The 15,372-nt window shown below is 49.6% G+C and overlaps 1 long non-coding RNA gene across 4 annotated transcripts in view; it reads left to right on the forward strand.

Annotated features, from left to right (window-relative positions):
• The window catches only part of LOC141418781 (uncharacterized), a 45,065-nt gene that overhangs the window by 18,522 nt on the left and 11,171 nt on the right, over positions 1-15,372 (forward strand). For 3 of the 4 annotated variants that reach the window (XR_012443417.1, XR_012443418.1, XR_012443420.1), the window contains exons 1-3: positions 1,821-2,311; positions 4,109-4,235; positions 5,962-6,216. This is a non-coding gene — a long non-coding RNA (uncharacterized lncRNA). Of the gene's footprint in view, positions 1-1,820; positions 2,312-4,108; positions 4,236-5,961; positions 6,217-15,372 lie in introns of those variants that run through there. The other variant, XR_012443419.1, reaches the window with a different exon arrangement.

Consider the following 15,372-nt stretch of genomic DNA (forward strand, 5'->3'; position numbering starts at 1 on the left):
TGGTCTAAGAAGAGAGGGTAGATTCACCTTGTTGCTTCAGCCCCCAGTGTCAGCACATGAGATCCGTGCTGTAGCTAAATTTTCCTCCTCGAGACCACGAGCGATGTTGAAAGGGGTGGCAGGAAAGGTCACAGAGAGTTCTCCAAGATCTAAATCTTGAATGCTGGTGAGCTAATGTGGCTGGCTTGGTTTCTATAAACAGACACCCATCCATCAAGAAGGGTTTGCTCAATAGCAACAAAAACCCAGCTATGAAGCAGTGTGGCCCAGTAGTTAGAGTGTGCTCTGGGGTCAGGCAGACCTCACAGCAAATTCCATTTCTGCCATTTACTAGCTGGTGACTCCACACAAGTCTCTTTGCTGTCTCTCCCTCCTTTTCTTCCTCCTACCATCTCTCCTTCCCACCATCTTTCTTTCTCTCCTTTCCATCATCTCTCCTTGCCTTCCTCCCACCTTCCCTCCTTCCTTCCCTTCCTATCATCTCTTTCCTTCTTTCCTTCCTTCCTTCCCTCCCTTCCTTGCAATTTATTTAGACCTAACACACAAACAGCACACAAAGTGCACTAGTGTTAGGTTTGTGCACACATGTATACATAAACACCACCCAGATCAAGACATAGCATCCTATAATATTCCCTAGTGCTGCTTCTCAATCTATACTCCCATCGAGAGCTAATCACTAGCTTAACTTCTGTTTTCTATTGATTAGTTTCATCTCTCCTTGAAATTCACATAAATGGAACCAGGCAGAATATGTTCTTATGTCTGGCTTCTTTCACTCAGCACAGTACTGTGAGATTCACCCACATCGTGGTGTGAAGCAGTCATTTATTTTTGATTGGGACAAAATATTTCATTATGTGAACGTGTCTCCATGTATTAATCCACTCTCTTGATAAATGCTGGTACCATTATGATTTCTGGTTCCACGGGGTGCGCTGTCTAACATAATAACCAGCAACACTTGTAGAATTATTCTAATTCTGTGTTGTAATGCTGTGTGTTTAGAGGATGCCGTCTGGACCTAAACTCTTTTTCCAAAGTTGCCTTGACTTTTTATTTTTTCTAGTATGGCCATGAAGAAGTTGGATGTCCCTGTCATGCACCTCACTGCACTGGCTCTAGCTGGGAAGAGTAGGCACAGTATTTTACTATGTGCCTGGCAAAGTTAAAAGTTGGTTCCTTCCACCAGACACTACCCAGTAGCACTTTCTCCTTTGCCATTTGCTCTAGTTCATCAGCCCAAAGAGAAAGCCAAATGTTTATGGCATTCTGAGAGCTGGCATGATCTCCATGCCAAACCATGATCTCCAAAGAGCTCTTTTGTTTTTTGATGTTCTTCTTCTTCTTCTTCTTTTTTGGTGACATCTGCCCCAAAACATTATCTAGATGAAACAGATGAGCTTCTAAAAGGTGGGAGAAATAAAACCTGATAGGGTGAATTTTACAGCAATTTGCAATAACCCCATGGCCTCAAGAGGAAGGTCAGGTTAAGAGGAAAGCATGTGAGGATCCCTGGGCCCCTTCTTCCCCTCCAGGGCTATGGCCATTGCCTTGCATGAACAGAAACTTGGGCCAACCCCAAATGGGTTGTGGAGCCAGAAGCCAGCCTGGCGATATCATAGATCAAGGACAATTGTAAAGGTGCTTTGTGTTCTAGGATGTTGAAACACCCCTCTCTCTAATGGAGCCCTCCCCCAGGCATGATTAACTGTGGGCATAGGATAACACGAAGAGCCACTCTCTCCCTCAACCCCCCTTTTTTCCCTGCAAATAATGGGATGATTTTTCATCTCCAAAAATAGCTTGTTGGGCTTGGAACGGTTTCTGCAGTTGGATTATGAAGCAAAGACCTTTGCCAGGCTTGCTGGCATGGCTACCTGGTGCACGAGGGCAGGAAGCCAATGGTGGCTGAAGTCTGTGGAAGCTTCCAGAGTCACTAATATTAGGCACCAGTGTATTGAACATTTACTAAGCCCCAGGTGCTGTGCTGGACACCTTACGCTCTCAATGTCAACACGTCATCATCGTCTTATTAGAAGCAATCTCCCCTGCTCTCACTTTGGCATAAGGAAGCAAGGAGGCTATGACCCAAGGTTATAGACTGTGTGTCTGCCATGACTCCAGAATTCAAATGTTGGAATCCTAGCTTCCAATCTGATGAGTCAGGGATTTGGGAGGTGACAAGAGCATGACTGGGCAGGGCCCCCATGACTGGCATTTATAAAAGAGACCTCAGAGAACTGCCTGGCTTCTTCCACTACGTGAGGACACAGCAAGGAATCAGGAAGCAGCTGCTCTCACCAGATCTGTGAGTGATAAATTTCTGTTGTTTATAAGCTGCCTCTTGCATGGTATTATGGCAATCCCAACCTAAGCCATGCTGGAAAGCAGGTTCTGTAGACTGTGCTGTTAATGAGGAAAGCATAGCATTTGGAAATGACAGTGATCATGGCTGCAGTTTGACTTGGAGATTTCTCCACTTTCTTAACATTTCTCACTGACGTTCATTTATTTTTCACAAAGCATACATAATTAGCTTTACTTCCAGAATTTTGTTGTTTTCTCTTACACCTTACACCAGACACAGTGTCTGACATAATCCAATTTTAGTAAATTTGGCCAAATTAACCTTCAACTGTGCTCAGAAATTAAAATGATGCTCACCTAGCTTACCCTGTGTGTTCTCTTCCCAGCTGAAAAATCTGCCTTCCCCCAGCTTCCTCACCTCCCTCTAGAGGGTGTCAGTGGACACCTGTCCCTTTCATTGACTACCTTGCTGTCTGGGCTGTCCTCTGATGGTCCTTGTTTTCTGGTGGGACTTTAAATCGGGGGACCCTGTTTCTCCTCCCTTACTCAGCCTGGCTTCTGACAGTGTTCTCATCCCCTTGAGTGGAGTGGATTGGTTCAGGGGTGGGCAAGAACCCTGTTCTGGAATCAGGATGTGATGCAGGAGCAGACATCCCTCCTGGAGAAATTGTGATCTAGACCAGGGGTGGAGAGCTGTCTTTGGTTTTATGGCAAATAAAGCCCACTTGACACAGGGAGCCATTGTAGAGAAAAGAAGAAAGGAGGGATGGGGATGGAAGGAGAGAGAGAGAGAGGAGAGAGAAATCCAATAACATAGTCTAAACTGAATGTCGGACCCCACTAGGCTGGCAGTTTCTCGCTCAACCCTGTAGCCACCACAATTATAGCTGGAAAACCCCAACTCCTGCAATCCCAGATCTGCCACAGCGTCCACTCCAAAGTCACACCCTCCCTGCTGGCTCTCAGCTTAGCGAGTGACTGAGCATGGTGGGGGACCTGGAGCAGGGCGTTATCTGCCCATAGTGGATCTCCTTCTGATGGATGTCATTGCTCCAGGACTTCCCAATGGCCTCCCTGACACTTCCATGGCTCCACCTACCCAATCCCCCTTCTCTGTCTCTCCTTTGCCAGGCGTCAGACTTGTGTCATGGCCCACAGGCTCTCCTGCCCTCTCCCTTTACCTTCCCCAGGCCTCTCCCTAATACATTTCTTGACTGTCTTGCTGATTTTGTCTGTCCAGGAGGACCTGTGCAGACACTCCATTCATCCAGTGTATTCTCGTTTTGCTTAAGATACTTTGAATTGGTTCTCTGTCACTCACAACCCAAACAATTGTGCAACAGAGATGGGCTCTGGGACTCAAAGCTGCTTTGAAAACCACGGGTCCTGTAGAGAGACGTCAGCTATCATCATCTTTATTATTAAGATTGTTATGAGAGTGAAATGACAAGAGATTAAGAGGAAGAGGGACAAGATTTCCAAACTTGGACCATGAGGGTGGTGAGATGTTAGGCCGGGCTTGCTACAAAGTGAAGTCTTGTCTGGAACCATCTGCAGGGTTGACATCTGAATGCCGGTTTCTTGTTCTGTGTCTCTCCTGAATTTCAAATCTTCCACTTGGCTATCTCTCAGCACTGGGAGAGTGGTCTAAAATGTAACTTATTTACCCCTCTCCCCTAATTTTCTCTTCTTGTAATGTTCCTCAGCCTAAGAAACGTCCCACAGTCTTTTTAGTAATTCAGGACAAAGTTTTGGGAGTCATCCTTGACCCTTTCCTCTTTCCTTCCCCCACATTCAGAATTTCACAAATGACCCACGATCGCCTTTCCTGCCTACAGAGCCCCTCAGTCTGTGCCTGCTCTGCAGAAGATGGTCCCAAATATGAACCACTAACCTCTGCTTCCACCATCCTCAAACCTGAGATCGTAAGTCAATAACCCACTCTTAAAATTATGGCAATTGAACTAAGCTCACAAGGTGGCTAATGTCCCATGTCCCTGTAGGAAGAGAGGAAGAGACCCCCTTATATCCAGAACAAAGGAGAGAAGTGAAGTCTGTGCGCCAGATCAACGCTTCATAAACTTCGAAATGCCACAAGCAAAGCAATTCTAATAATGGGGTGGGTGTGGGGGGTGAGGGGAACGACCAATGTAGACACCAATTCCTTGTTCTGCCAAGTTAAGTAATATTTTAAAAATTGCTATCTGCAAATGCGATCAGCTTGATCAAAACTGGAGTGCAGAAATTTTAGTGTTGCTTTTGAAGAAATGTAACCTACAGGGCTTCCTTCAACCTTTCTCCACCACACCCCCATTTTTCATGAAATCTTCAAATGGCATCAGTTCCCAAAGCCTAGAATCCCCTCTCCTCCTCCCTCACCATCTCCCCAAATCTTCTGCAGCCACCCTCTCCCAAGCTTCTCAGAAGCAACTCCGTCCTCCACCAAACCCTCTTCCCAGGGTTTCTCTTCCCCCATCTCTGTGCCTTGATCCTGTTCTCCATTCTTCTTTCTGGTGCTGTTTCCTCCCTTCCTTTGGTGGAGCATCAGAAATAACCTCTCCTGCCCTCCATGCAGTTACCCAGCAAGGCCGAGCCCCTCCTCCAGAAGCGGAAGAAACCCTGGCAGTCATAGCCTGCATCCCTTAGCTGGAGAGGGAGGAGAAGAAGGGCTCCTTTGCAAAGGAGAGGCCTCAAACTCTCAACCCTCCTGCCTTATCCTCCCAAGAGCTGGGATTATAGATACACACAACTATGCCAGGTCTGGGAGTGGATTTTCTTTTTATTCCATGGAAATAAACCCTGTGCTCTGGATCTGTTAGGAAAATAAGATGTTCAAGATCAAGAAGTAAGGTTTCTTTTGACCCATGGAGGAAATGTGTGTTTATGTGTGTACACACATATATATACCTACATATGTATGTGTGTACCTATGTCATATGGAGTGATGGTAATGACGAAGGCAGAGCTGGTGAAGCGATGAGAGTTGTTAGATGAGGGTCGAGGTTGCATATAGACCTATCTATACATGAAACATAGCAAAAAGTCGGACTTGTCAGCCCACATGGCTGCATGGTGACTGAGCCCTCCCCTGTCATGCCACACGAGCCTTTTGTGAAAGATTACTTCTCTCAGGAGGTGTGTGATTTTTGGACAGCTGATCATTCTGCAATTTATAGCTTTTTTTGCAATGCAAACAAGATATCTTCGTCTTACTTATTTACTGACTTCTATTTTCTCTGGTGCTGGGGATTGAACCCAGGGCCTTGTGCATGCTAGGGAAGCACTGTACCACCAAGCTACACCCGCAGCCAGAATTCTTCATCTTAACCCCTCCAGATGTCTTCATTTGTCCAGCAAGGACTTCTCTGATGAAGGCCGTGGGACAGAGAGCTGCCACCTTGCATCTAATCGAGCTGCACTGTGGAAGTGTTTGGAGAAAAAGCCTCTGTAGTGTGACAGTGTATTTAGTGAGAACTTCACATAGGAGAGGCACGGGGATGACCACTGTGCTCAAGTGATTGCAGTTCAAATCTGCAAGACAGACACTGTTACCCATGTTTTGTAAATGAGGAAAGCAAGGATCAGAGAGGTTGTGCCTCTGGTCCAATGTTGCCCAGCTGTCTGACTCTAAGACCTGTGTTCTTCCTTCAGGCACCACCAGGCCATTGAGCCCCTTTCTGAGCAGCACCTGTTATCTCCTCCTGTCTTCAACACACACCTGGCTTGGATGAAAGTGCGGTTCAGAGGCTGTAAAGGAAGCCGAGCACTTGTGGGAGAAAAGCTCCATACTTCCAGAGATTATGGATGGGGTCCCACGTGGTTTCATCTCATGAGCGTTGTTAATGCGTCCGATTGTCCTGCTGCTCAGCAAACCCTTCCTTGTCTCCAAATTTAGATTTCTCTTAGGTAAGGCCTTCTGGAGGGTGGTCATGGTAGACGTGGCAGTAGTAGGGTGGTGACAGTGGAGGTGGTGGAGGAGGCAGTGGTACCAGTGGTGGCCTGGGTGATGGGTGATAGTAACGGTGGTGGTGGTGAGGATGGTGAGGTGGTAGCAGGGGTGATGGTGGGGTGATGGCAATAGTTGAGGTTGTGGTGATGAGAATGGTGGAGTTGGCAGTGGTGATGGTGGTGGTGATGATGGTGACAATGGTGGTGATGGTGGTGGTTGAGATGATGGAGGTGATGGTGGTGGACTTGGTTATGGTTGTAGTGGTGGAGGTGATGATGGTGGAGGTGATGGTGGTGGTGGTGGTGGTGATGGGAGAGTTGCTAGTGGTGGAGATAGTGAAGGTGGTGGTGGTGATGGTGGTGGAGGTGGAGGTGAGGATGGTGGAGGTGGTGATTGTGGTAGTGGTTGAGGTGATGGTGGAGGTGATGATGGTGGAGATGGTGATGTAGAGTTGGTGGAGATGGTGGAGGTGAGGATGGTGGAGGTGATGATTGTGGTAGTGGTGGAGGTGATGATGGTGGAGGTGATGATGGTGGAGGTGAGGATGGTGGAGGTGATGAGGTGGAGGTGATGATGGTGGAGATGGTGATGGTGATGATGGTGGAGATGGAGTTGTTGGTGGAGATGGTGGAGGTGGTGGAGGTGGAGGTGATGATGGTGGAGGTGATGATGGTGGAGGTGATGATGGTGGAGGTGATGATGGTGGAGATGGTGGAGGTGATGATGGTGGAGATGGTGATGGTGATGATGGTGGAGATGGTGATGGTAGAGTTGTTGGTGGAGATGGTGGAGGTGGTGGAGGTGGAGGTGGTGATTGTGGTAGTGGTGGAGGTGATGATGGTGGAGGTGATGATGGTGGAGATGGTGATGGTAGAATTGTTGGTGGAGATGGTGGAGGTGGTGGAGGTGGAGGTGGTGATTGTGGTAGTGGTGGAGGTGATGATGGTGGAGGTGATGATGGTGGAGGTGATGATGGTGGAGATGGAGTTGTTGGTGGAGATGGTGGAGGTGGTGGAGGTGGAGGTGAGAATTGTGGTAGTGGTGGAGGTGATGATGGTGGAGGTGATGATGGCGGAGATGGTGGAGGTGATGGTGGAGGTGATGATGGTGGAGATGGTGATGGTGATGATGGTGGAGATGGAGTTGTTGGTGGAGATGGTGGAGGTGGTGGCGGTAGAGGTGGTGATTGTGGTAGTGGTGGAGGGGATGATGGTGGAGGTGATGAGGTGGAGGTGATGATGGTGATGGTGATGATGGTGGAGATGGTGATGGTAGAGTTGTTGGTGGAGATGGTGGAGGTGGTGGAGGTGGTGATTGTGGTAGTGGTGGAGGTGATGATGGTGGAGGTGATGATGGTGGAGGTGATGATGGTGGAGGTGATGATGGTGGAGATGGTGGAGGGGATGATGGTGGAGATGGTGGAGGTGATGATGGTGGAGATGGTGGAGGTGATGATGGTGGAGATGGAGTTGTTGGTGGAGATGGTGGAGGTGGTGGAGGTGGAGGTGGTGATTGCGGTAGTGGTGGTGGGGATGATGGTGGAGATGGTGGAGGTGATGATGGTGGAGATGGTGATGGTGATGATGGTGGAGATGGTGATGGTGGAGTTGTTGGTGGAGATGGTGGAGGTGGTGGAGGTGGAGGTGGTGATTGCGGAGGTGATGATGGTGGAGATGGAGTTGTTGGTGGAGGTGGTGGAGGTGGTGGAGGTGGAGGTGGTGATGTAGAGTTGGTGGAGATGGTGGAGGTGATGATGGTGGAGGTGATGATTGTGGTGGTGGTGGAGGTGATGATGGTGGAGGTGATGATGGTGGAGATGGTGATGGTGGAGATGGTGGAGGTGATGATGGTGGAGATGTAGAGTTGGTGGAGATGGTGGAGGTGATGATGGTGGAGGTGGTGATTGCGGCAGTGGTGGAGGGGATGATGGTGGAGGTGATGATGGTGGAGATGGTGGAGGTGATGGTGGAGGTGATGATGGTGGAGATGGTGGAGGTGATGATGGTGGAGATGTAGAGTTGGTGGAGATGGTGGAGGTGGTGGAGGTGGAGGTGGTGATTGCGGCAGTGGTGGAGGGGATGATGGTGGTAACCTTTCTTGTGTGATGTCAATGAACTTGAGTCAGTTGATTTGCTCAGTATAACCAAGTTGCTGAGAGTGCAGAAGTGATTCACCGAATCTCCACGTGACCGAGGACACCACACTCTGGTAACCGAGGCCGCACATTGTTTGCCATCACAGGCAGTAGGTCTGCTTCTCGGCCATCCCAATCCTGAGCGGAGGGCCGTGTTGCACACAGGTTGTTCAGAGAACGTGGGAGGAAGGAACACAAGAACCACCCAGGAGGCTCTTGTGTGCTCTCGTCCTATGGGGAGGCACTCTTTCATCCAATCTGCCGATCTGGCAATTTGGGGCCTCGTCTCCTTTGAGCCCAGTTCCCCCATTACTGCTGAGTTTCCCCAGGATTATAATAGCGCAATGACATCATGCACAGAGACCGTGCAGCACAGTTCTTGGCACAAAATATACCTTCAGTCATTGCCATCTGATCCTTACAACTCCCACAGGATCCCCATTTTAAGTCTGTGCGGACGGAGGCAGAAAGGAGACAGGTCACTTAACTGTAGGTCACGTTCACGGGGCCCATACAGGTGCTGAGCACCATGCTAGGCGTTACCTCATGTAATCCCAGCAACAACCACAGAAAGTAGTAGGACCTTTTTTTGTCCCCATTCTACAGATGACAAAGTGAGGCCCAGAGAGGTTGAGTGACTGCCCAGAGGAAGGCACAGGGTGGAGGCTTGGGTTAGCTGTTACAGAATCTAGGATTTGGAAGGTGGCCAGGCCTCAGCCTAGTGGGGTCCTGCAGGCTGGGGACCTGCGAGGAGCTCACAGGATGCACTGGTCACCTGCAGGTGCGGGAGGCTGTGCGCCAAGCCCTGCGGCCTCGAGGATGGTTCCAGAGGGGACGTGCTCCTTATTTCCTTTGGGCGTCGAGATCTTGGCTTCATATGTTTCATCCATTTTTTAAAAAGGAAAACAACAACAAAAAAGACTTGATGCTCACTCTCTTATGGGGAAAAGAAAAAGGAAAAGCAAAGCAAATGAGCAACAGCAAATGTTGCCCACCCATCTGTGACAGAGACTATTTTGTGCTGGTGGCTTTGGGTGGTCTTCTCTTCACGGCTCCTAATTCAGAGAGACAAAAACGCAAAGCAATTTGGCATTGGCACACCGGCCTGGCAGCCTGGCTTTGTTCTGCGGTGGGGTGGGGGACATTTTTGCAGCCGCCTCGGAGGCCGTCCTGGATGGAGGCTGGAGGCTGTGGGGACAGGAGGCAGGAAGGGTCCTTTTCTTTCTTCCTTTTTTATTCTGAGGCACGGTACGTGGGGAGGTGGCTTGGTGGATAATTAGCTGGTTGGTAATTACAGCCAGTTTGGGGGAATCTTGCCTGTTCCGAAGGGTCGCCGTGCCTGCTAGGAGGAGGCTCCCCAGGAGATGGATTTATAGCCGCCCGAGCGGCCCGGGGTGTGTGCACTTGCGAGAGCACAGCCTGTCCCTGTCGTTATTTTTTTGCTTCTCTCTCTCTTTAATCTCAACTTCAGAAGGGAAGGACTTGGTTATTAACTCACTTGTGTTTGGAATCTGGGCTTTTTCATGTGCGAGTGAAGCAGGAAGGAGCTGACGGCACTTTTTCGCTCTTAATGTCTTGCATGCCAGGGATGTACGCTTAGTTAATTTTACTGAACGAAATAAATGCATTCACAAAGGAGCGTTAATAAAATATTAACCCATATTTCTAGGACACGTTCAGTATGCCAAAGCCTCGTTATAAATCATTTCTATGTTCTGAGAAGGGGTTCCCAGTAATATCCCCATTTTTATACATGAAGAAGCTGAGGCTCAGAGAGGTCAATCGTTTAACTAAAGTCACACAGCAAGGAAGTCAGAGCAGGTATTCAAACCTAGGCAGTGAACCCTGATACAATGTTATGGATGGGTGGTTGGACGGCTGGAGGATTGGGAAGACAGACTTTTGGAGAAAAATTTCTCTCCATCCTATTTAGTCTTAGGGATAACAAAAGAACCCAGGTTTTGTGGCAGGGCCGTGTTTTCTGATGCTTTGGCCATGAGTACCTGCCTATTTCCCTGCTCCTCATTTTCTCCGAGTCTGAAAGCCTCTAAGCCCCTAAAAGGCTGCACATTCACACTCTTACACTCTCCCTCACTGGGCCTTAGGAGAATCAGAGACGTACAGTCATCCTTGACCCCAGGAGGGAGACCAACCATTCCTGTTGGCCTTGGGCTGGGGGTTTTGGGATGACAGGATGTCTTGTCCACTCCATCCCGACGTGACCTGGAACTCTGACCAACAGAACCAGTCGTCCAGTGTGGGGCCCTGGCCTCAGACAGGGCTGGCTCGCCAGCTCGCTGGCATCACTTACTCTCTAAACCTCCGTTTCTTCATCTGAAAAATGGGGATGGTGCTAATGGTTTCCCAGGGTGGCTGCAAGGCGGCGATGGCTGACATGTGTGAGGCATGCAGCACAGGCCATTTGTAAACAAGTCCCCGTCTGAGGCTTTTGTCACACAGCTGTCACTAGGTGACGAGGGCAGAGTCTGCAGTCCTTGTTTTCAGTTAGCTTCTGGCTCATCCTGCCAGGCCTGGCTGTTTTACTTTTTCTGTGTTATTTTCTCAGATTGCAAACCCAAACCCATAGAGGGGCCAGAAATGAATTGGGCTGGGTGCAGGGGCTCACACCTGTAATCCTAGCTACCTGGGAGGCAAACATCAGGAGGATCGCAGTTCAAAGCCAGCCTGGGGAAAATAGTTCTCAAGACCCTATCTTGAAAACACCCAACACAAAAGAGGGCTGGTGGAGTGGCTCAAGAGGTAAAAAAGCAGCTGCCTAGCAAGGGTGAGGCCCTAAGTTCAAACCCCAGTACCATCAAAAAACAAACAAAAATGAATATGAACTACAAGTCAGATTCTTCCCCACGTGATTCATGGAGTACCACAAAAGCCCTGTGAGGAGCAATGACTCTTAGACCCATTTTTCTGCCAAGCAAACTGAGGCCAAGGAAGGTAGAGACTTTCCTAAAGTCAATCATGTCACATGTGGTTGGAGTAACATTTGAACCTGGGTCTGTCTCCAGAGCCCAGGTCACAAAACTCTCCATCTTTTTATGCTTGCATTGAATCTCTTTTAGGCAGGTTTAACACACATTATTAACTAATTCCCTTTTATTTTGCATTAAGGTGTTTTTTATTTGCTTATTTTTCTGTGGCAGTATTAGGGTTTGAACTCAGGGCCTTGCTAATGCTAGGCAGGTGCTCTACCACCTGAGCCCCACCTGGGCCCTTTTGTGTTTAGTTTGTTTTTTCAGACTGGGTCTTGCACTTTTGCCCAGGCTGGCCTGGGACTGCAGGTCCTCCAATGTCCACATCCTGAGTAGCTGGGACTACAGGGGTACCCCACCACACCCGGCCCCATTTGGTTCAATTTAAAATGCTATATTTTCTTTCTCCGGAGGCAACACTGGGGTGAATACCCTTTTTCTATATCAAGGTGTCTCAACGGTGACACTCCTGATATTTTGGGCAAGAGAGTTCTTTGTGGTGGGCGCTGTTGTGTCCATCATGGGATGTCTGGTGGCCTCCCCGGCCTCTACCCCCTGGACACCAGTGCTCCCAGATGACTGCAGACACCACCAAATGTCCCTTACTTGGGGACAAAATTGCTGCTTGCTGAGAACCGCATACCTACTTTGTCTTCTGGTGGGATCACTTCCTGGATCCGTGCGTCTGTGATGTATTTATGCATAGATATTTTAAAGAGTTCTTGATGCATCGTGTCCAGCTGTCACCTGCAAAAGCTGTACCAACTCATAAGGCCACCTGCAGGGCACACGAATACCCTTTCTTCATGTGCTTACCGACAAGCAGTGTCACCCGGGATGTTCCTAGGAGATTCTTAAGCCATACAGCAAACTTCTGAAAATGGAGGACAGAGAGAGATCCTTTTAGGTTATCCAAACCCACCAGTTCAAAAAGGGGAAACTGAGGCTGGAAGGCACAGGGATTTGTCCCAGGCCACATAGTAAGTGAATGGAAAAGTTGGGGCACCCACATTAATTACCCTGGTTTGTGCTAATGAGGGCTTTCTCTGCCAGGTCGGGGGGATTTCATACGTGGCTTTTGGCTGTGGATGAAGGCCGTGGTTCGGAACTTCAGTGGGCAGTGGCGGGCACTGGTGTGGAGGGTGGGTCAGGGTTTATGGTTGTGCGGCCTGCAGGGGACCAGCACTACTGGCCTTTGTAAATTCTCCATCCATCTCCCCTTCGATGTCGGGAGTGATGGAATCGCTAGGCTGATGGCTGCAGGATGGGAAGAGGCCGGGGTGCTCACGAGCGATGGAGTCAGCACCCATTCACCTCCCAGCTGACCCGTCGCGAGGCAGAACGAGCTTGGAGGAGAAGGAGGCCGTGGCGGGGAGGCTTGGGACCTGAGTCTCTCCTGAGGATCTGACAGATGACTATGGAGGAGCAAGACAGAGAGTGAGAGGGAACTGGGGTTTCGACCTGACGCTGGGTGTATGGGTTAGCGGCTGCTGTGTAACAAACCACCCAGCGCTACGGCGGGAACATCTGTGTAGCCCGTACGTTTGCAGGTGGACTGGGGGCTGCCCTGGTGTAGGTCAGACTCAGCTGGGGTCTTTCAGGCCTTGGCAGTCAGCTTCCGCGCCAGCTTGGGACTGGCCGGGCTGGGCTGGTTTGACCCTGCAGGTCACCTCTGCTCCATGAGGTCTCCTGAGTCCTGTGTGTGAAGCCAGCCCATCAGCACTTCTGCCTCATTCTATTTGGGAGTTTGGAAAATAAACTTCATTTTTTAGAAACAGCTATTTTTGAGGCAGGGTGTTGCTGTGTGGTCCAGGCTTGGCTTCAAACTTGTGATCTTCCTGCCTCAGCATTCCTGAGTGCTGGGATTACAGGTGTGCACCACCACACCTGGCTTTAAATTTCGCTTCTTGATGGGTGATAGCCACAAAGTGACATTGCAAAGTGTGTGAGGCCAGGAAGTGGTCAAAGGTTTGGACCACTTTGCAGTCTACTTGGGAAACTTCAGGAGGGTAATTTCTTCTTTCTGAACCTTGTGTTTTAAATCTGCAAATCGGAATGTGAGGTAAGACATGCATGTTTCTTACCACCTCCCTCTCAGGAGGTGGTTACCATCATAGCTGCACTGCATAGCTGTGACTGTCACTGTCACTTTGGGGATGGCACAAGCGCTCTGCGGCAGAGACAGGACAATTGAGTTCAGATCCGGTTATCAGTGGTGTATAATTAACCAAGTCAGTTTTTTCTTTTTTTTTGGTGGGGGGGGATCTCCATTTCCTATCTGTAAAATGGGGGTCATGGCTTCCTGTCTACCCCACTGTGGTGGGAGTCCTTTGCAAATCCAGACACAGCTCAATGCAAGTCAGCATTTATTGAGTACCACTGTGTGCAGGCATTGTGTTGGATATTGGGAGTATAGAGAGTTAGGAAAATGTTCCTCTTCAGACTCTGATGGAGGAACGGAATGAAAGGGGACTCCATAACAGAAGTAGACAGCGTCAAATAAATAATGACAATCACAGTTAACCAGTGTCTGGGCTCAGTGTGGGAATTTGCTTTGTTAAACAGTTAAGAGCTGGGCTCTTCCTGATCTTGCATTTTGTTTCCACCACCACTAGCTGTGTGACCTTGTCAGGTGATTTAACCTCTCTGAGCCTCAGTTTTCTCTTGGTAAAATGTGAACAGTGATAGTCAAAGTTTTGGGGGGTTGCATGGAATTAAGTGACACAAGCCATATAAAGGTCTTGGACTAAGTCTGGCACACAGTAGGTGCTCAGTAATGCCTAGACTCTTCCTAGGCCATCACGTTCTGTCAATTGAGGACACGATCCCTGTTTTGTGGGCAGGGTAGCTATAGCGGGTGAGGGTCCTAGAAGTAGGTTGTTATGGGGAATGCCAGAATATCCATGGTCCAACTAGGGAGGCCAGGGAAACCCCAGAAAGAGTTGAGCCCACAAATCCTGAGCTGGTTATCCTCTGTCTGCTTTGGCAGTCAGTCGCTCTGCCTGGTCCTCCAGTTTTAAAATTGAGCACTCGCTCCCTCACCCACATGGTGGACAGGCTCTAAGGACCCCACCCCCGAGTTGTGTCCTTGAATCTACCCACCTCCCCGAGCGCGGGTGGGATCCGAAACTCGTTTCCAGACAATAGAAACTGTCACAGACGGCGGACATCACTGCTGGGACTTAGTCATGTTGCGTGAGGCCCCATCCCACAGCCTGGGGCCAGACGTGTGTCGTACGAGTGGCTAGGGTGGAGAGTCCCCTGGAGGAGCGAGGGGCAGGGGGCTGCAGGTGGTCTCTGGGAATGGAGGCCCTCAGCCCTCCCCACGATAGACCGATCGATTCTGCCAATGAACTTGAAAGAGGACCCGGAGCCCAGCTCTGCAGGACCCCCTGCCCCACGGAGTCTGTAAGGCAACGGGATGGGTTGTCTCCATCCTCCCGATCTGTAGTGATTTGCACACAGAGGTGGAAGTGTGGCCGTCGTCTGCTCAAGATAACTCAGCAGTGACTTCAGTCCTGAGTCCTCAGCTCTGAGGCCTGTGACCTCCTGCTGAGTGGTGCCAAGTGGCTGAATGGCGTTCCTGTTTCCTAGACCTGGCCTCATCCACAGGGACCAGCTGTGTGTTCTTGGACAAGTGACTTGCCCTCTCTGGGTCTTGCTTTTCTCATCTCTGAGGTGGGGTTAAGTGGGGGAACCTGCACATGGGGTGGGCAATGTCAGATGAGGGTTACGTGACTAATTAATACACGTAAAATATCTGGAATGGCGCCCGGATGAACTGTGCTTAATTAAAGGCGGTGGCCATCCTAGTTAATAACACGACATATGTTAGTGGGACACTGTGTCGTTACAGGTCCAGGGAGTGGCCGGTGAGCTGAGTGCAAAAGGCACTAAGTGGCCCGGGTGGCTGGCTCGGGGATGTGAAGCCACCCTCCCTGTGGCTCATCCTGCACTGTGTGTCCACCGTCCCTGGCCTTTGTCCTTCACAG

Source organism: Castor canadensis, chromosome 18 (genome assembly GCF_047511655.1).
Source record: "Castor canadensis chromosome 18, mCasCan1.hap1v2, whole genome shotgun sequence".
NCBI classification, from domain to species: Eukaryota; Metazoa; Chordata; class Mammalia; order Rodentia; family Castoridae; genus Castor; species Castor canadensis.